This window comes from Pteropus vampyrus, unplaced genomic scaffold (assembly GCF_000151845.1).
Source record: "Pteropus vampyrus isolate Shadow unplaced genomic scaffold, Pvam_2.0 Scaffold68, whole genome shotgun sequence".
Lineage (NCBI taxonomy): Eukaryota > Metazoa > Chordata > Mammalia > Chiroptera > Pteropodidae > Pteropus > Pteropus vampyrus.
In genome coordinates this window covers 5780003-5785187 of record NW_011888849.1, presented here as the reverse complement: position 1 = coordinate 5785187, position 5185 = coordinate 5780003, and the positions used below count along the sequence as shown (strand labels likewise).

At 38.0% G+C, this 5185-nt stretch overlaps 1 protein-coding gene and 1 pseudogene across 1 annotated transcript in view; both read right to left on the bottom strand.

Moving 5' to 3' along the window:
- ASAH2 (N-acylsphingosine amidohydrolase 2) overlaps positions 1-5185 on the bottom strand; it is a 69627-nt gene that overhangs the window by 41131 nt on the left and 23311 nt on the right. The window lies entirely within an intron of this gene.
- On the bottom strand, positions 1649-2112 carry LOC105293120 (annotated as a pseudogene).

Genomic DNA, 5185 nt, shown 5'->3' with positions numbered 1-5185 from the left:
ATTGCATAGACATAGACTTTGTCCTTCAAGACAGGCACAGATATAATAATTATCCAAATTAATCTCATCCAATTCAATAGACATTTACTGAGAGTCTGCTGTATTCCAAGTACTATGTAAACTGTAATTTACTCCCAGAATCTTACAGAAGACAAAGATGTGAACAAATGGCTTTAATATAGTCAGACAAAGATTATAAAGAAATAGGCATATGTTTGGGGACCACAGATGACTAGCAATTATTCTTTAGGCATTCCAGGGAGAGGAAACAGTATAGTGACTGCACAGAGGTGTGAAAGAGGATACTATGCATAATTCAATATATCCTTATTCATAGTAATAACTTGTTTAAATGCAGAGCTATACAGTTTACAAATTAATGTCACATCTGTTACTTTATTTGAACTTCACAGCATCCCTGAGAGAAAGGCTATTCCTTCCACTCTGCCAAGGTGTCTCAGAGAAGCAAATTGGTGATCCATTTGTCATAGAGGACCAAAATTCAAGTTTGGGTCTTGTGACACCTTGTCCAGTGGCCTTTGTAGGATCAAACCTCCACACAGGTGAAAAAGATGTTTACAGAATGTAAGTCTGTAAAGCAGATTAACTAGATGTTCAAAAAAAGAGAGATGTCAATTCATAAAGTTTTAGGCTAATCTAAGATTTTTAAAAATCTTTTGTTGATATAATTCTTCCCTGAAAACTTTTGAAACATTTTAATTTACAGTCCTACCTAAGTAATACAGTGCCCGAAACTGAACATTTACCTAATGACTGGAGATGTTTTTGGACTTCAATTTCATCACTCAGGATTCAGTTCTCATTGCCCAACAGATGTACATGTAGGTCAGAGGTGGCCAGCACAATGCCCACAGGGGCTGGGTAGGCAACATAAATAAGCTAAGCTGGCTGGTGTGGACTGTGTGAACTGATGTGGACTGTGAAGACCTAGAGGCACTTGCATGATATAAAGGCTGTAGCCTCCACGTTCTTGCAGCCTAATGTTACTTTATGGGAGTGTAAGCCAGGGCTGCGAGATCTTCCAATTTTTTCAAAAAGAAATCCACAAATCAATGAATTCGTGAACTATTTATCCATTAAAAAAATTTTTTTTACTGTAGTAATATTTTAATTCATATGTTTCAATTCATTATGTTATAATAATATCACACTCTATTTAACAAGCTAAATGTATGAAAATGTATGAAATAGAAACAGTAGGAAAAAACTAAATGTGGGACAAGAACATGAACTTTTCCAAAACCAGGGGCCAAAGGAAGATGTGTCCCCTACAAGAAGAGGCAGAGTGGGTGACAAGAACACCATCAAATGGTGGTATGTGTTTGTCCTCATGTTTACCCTGGGAAGGAGTGGAGGCAAGCCCTCTGCCCTGGTATGAGGTGAGGATTAAGTCTGGTCAGTGGAAGATGGCAGCTTGAGGGTAAAATGCCATCTGGTTACCTAAACCACCAGAGCTGGTCCCCTGGTGGCCTCAGCTGGGTTTTGTCATAGAGAGAATTAGGAGTGGAAGTATCAAAAATCAAATGTGTGGAGGTAAAGAGTAAACAGTTTCCTCTTTCCCCTCAAAAACAAACAAACAAACAAACAAACAAAACTCAAATTCTTGGAATGCACACACATTCTTCTCTCAAACGTAGAAAAGTCTCACTCTGGATGTGCTTACAAGAAGATCGTCATCAAAAAACTTTGTCTCTATGATAACATTCCCAGTGAGCACTCTGGCTGGCATCATCTGGGACTCGAGTGCCGCCTCCATCAGGTACTGCCAGGTGCTTGTGGAGTTAGGAATCACAAAGCCAAACTCGAAGAACCATTCTTCTAGTCATTGTCCTTTGAAGTAAACTTTTTGTTCCTGGTAAAAATTTTTCCATTTGCTCTGCTGATAGAAGTTCAATTCTCGAGACACTGCCTTGCACTTGAGAATTTTCTTGGGAACACGGGCTTCATGCTCCACTCCAGGGACTGACAAGTTGTCTGTTCCTTGCCAGAGTATCTTCCCTGTCTCAGCATCCCAAAGGGTCAGCCAATTTAGTTTGAAGCCCCTCAGGATCTCCCTGGCATGTTCGTCCTTGGCTGACATGATGCAGTGGCAGCCGCCCGCATCTCCCCCGCTAGCCCGGTGGAGCCTCGCAGAAGGTGCCCCGGAGCCGAGGACTGAGCTGCAGCCCGGCCTGGAGACCTCGGGCGAGCAGGGGCAGCGGCCAGACCCCGACCGGCCTCTCCCTCGGGTCAGCTCCCACTCCTGATCCCTTTTCCTTCCCCCTAGTCCCTAAAAATTCTTAAAGAAGTTAATGGCATAGAAATAAAGGAGGGAAACTATTACGAATTAAGAGACTTAAGACATTGCTAACAAATGTAAATTGTGAACTGTATTTTGATTCCATTCAAACAAAATAACTATAAAAGACTTTATTGGTAGAAGCAGGGGAAACGGAACACAAACTGGGTTTTAGATCATATTAAGAGATTACTTTTAATTTTGTTGACTGTAATAATAGATTATAGTTATATTTTTTAAGGTTTTTATCTGATAGAGGTATATACTGGAATATTTATGAGTGAAATAGAATATCTGGCATTTGCTTTTAAATATTCTAGCAAAACACACGAAAAGGAGCAGAGAGATGAAACAGAATGGCAGAATATTGCTAATTACTGAAGGCTGAATAATAGTTATGTACAGATTCATTAGATTAATCACTCTAAATTCATATATACTTGAAAATTTCCATAATAGTTTTTTTTATATATTAACATCCATTTCAAAATTTTTAAACAGAGTTAGGCTAGATCACCACTCTTTAGGCTGAATTCAGTCCTCAAGGTGTATATGTCACCATACAAAGGTACAGAAGTTTAGGCTGAATGTAGTTCTAAGGACATCTCCTAGAACTTACTTGCAAGGTTTCTATATATTTTTAAAAGTTGATATTGGTTTTTGTGTGTGTGTGTGGTTTATCTCTTCCTTCTAAAACTCAAGTTTCAGGGTAAATTCTACATATTTTCCAGTTAGTTGGAGTCTGCTTTTTTATAGTTTTACTCAATTTAGTTGGGAAGGAAAATGTAGTGGTGACCATAACAATTCTATGGCTCACCAACCAAAATTGTTCTTTCTAATACAATTGCATTCAGGCCTGCCAAACTGAGCCAGACTGCAACCTCTCCAGTACAACCAAAGGAAAACAATAGAACAATTCTATCAACATTGACTCTCATTTAGTACTTTTGAGGTGAAGGATTTTCTATATAGGATCTCATTTTATTTTCACAAGAACCCTTTGAATCAGATGCTATCATTATTCTCAACTGACAACTAAGGAAAAGAAGTCTCAACAATGATGTAACCTAACCAAGGTCACATAGGTGTAAGTAAGAAGCAAGGCTATGAATTCAGGTTCGTCAGACCATAAAGCCAATATTCTTCTCTGCTAGTTGTCTGTTATAGCATATTGGCTCTATCCCTTCTGTTCATTCACTTTCAATATGCATTTAGTTAACTGACTGTGCTAGGTGCTGGGGACATAAAAATGAATGAGGCATCATCTTGCTCTTAAGAAATGCTTTGCAGAGGATGTGACATTTGAGCTGGACCTTAAGAGATGAGCAGGAACCTAGCAAAGGGATCACTGAAGAAAAGTCATTCATAGCAAAGGCATGCAGATGAGATGGGTGCAGTGTGTTCAGAGAATGGATAGTCATGGTGGCCAGAGCAGAATGCATTAAGGTAAGGAGAGATGGAGGCTGTCATGAACTTAGTAGTAGCCAAGTGTGCAGCTGGCATTGCGTTAAATCCCAAGGAACATAGAAAGGAATCAGCTGTGTTCTCTACCACCAAGGAACCACAATAATATCTGCAGGAAAAGCAAATGCTAAGAATTTTGGTCTACTTATTAGACTACAAACTTGAATTCTTATTTATTTCATTGAGTTATTTTCATTTAAGCCTTAGAAAATTAAACTTTTTCTCTACAAAAATGAAACAATAAATATTCAAAGTTATTTCAATTTCAGAATAAGAAGGTGCTGTATTTATCCCTTTTGCCCTTTGCAATATGTGCTATTGAAATATCAGGCTTATCACAGCAACCACAGTAGTATGGTAAAAGATGACTATAAAGATATGAAGAAAGGTGGTCATTTTGATTTAAGAAGGCTATACTGAAAAACTTATTTTATCTGATCAAAAATATTCATCAAAGCAAAGTTCGAACAAGAAAAGTTTAGGTAATTTCAAAGGAAGTTAGAATACAGACATAAAAGGATGAATATGCCCCTGTTAATAAATATTTTAAAATAATGATTATAACACAGCTAGAATGTACAAGAGGAAGTTGAGTTTGATGTAAGTTAGCATAGTATAATCAAGGTACTGAAGAAAGTCAAGAGATTTGAAATTTTACCCTAGTTCATAGCAAAGTTAGTTAAAATTTCTGGATATCTGTTTCCTAAGACTGAAAAATAATACATTTCGACTATATTTTGTGAATCAATAAACTGCAAAATAATATCAAATATTATAATTATTTTCTCCTATGTAATTGAGACACTTAGAGCAAAAGATTTCTAGGGCCTTTCAATTCAGACATTATGTACTTCCTATCCTGAAACAGAAAAAAAAAAGCCAAGCACAAAAGTCAAGGTTCTGAAATATTCTTAAATAATAACAAGCCTATCCCAGGTTCCATTCTCTCAGACCTGGGCCACCATGTCCCACATGCAGAAAGGTGACTGACAAAGCAATTAAGTGGAGGCTGAAATCCAGCCACTGCTCGGCTCACTGACCTAGGCACCTTAGTCAGCCCAGGGAAGGGAGCGCCTACATGTGATTTGCACAAAGTTCTTATGTGCAGGCTTTCACCTTTTCCAACCTAAATGTCCACCAATATAGAAAGAGAATATGTGCATCCATTAAAAGGTAGTGTTTATGAAGATGCATATTAAATGGGAGCTCTTTGGGTAAATACAGTATAGGAAGCTCTACTGGCTTAAATGGTGTCCCCTCAAAATTCACACCTACCAGAACCTCAGAATGTGACCTTATTTGGAAATCGTCTTTAGAAATGTAATCGAGGTAAAGAGCAAGTGAGATCATACTGGCTTATACTGGGCCCTAAATCCACTCTGGTGACCTCATAACAAAGAGAAAGAAACAGAGAGACATGTG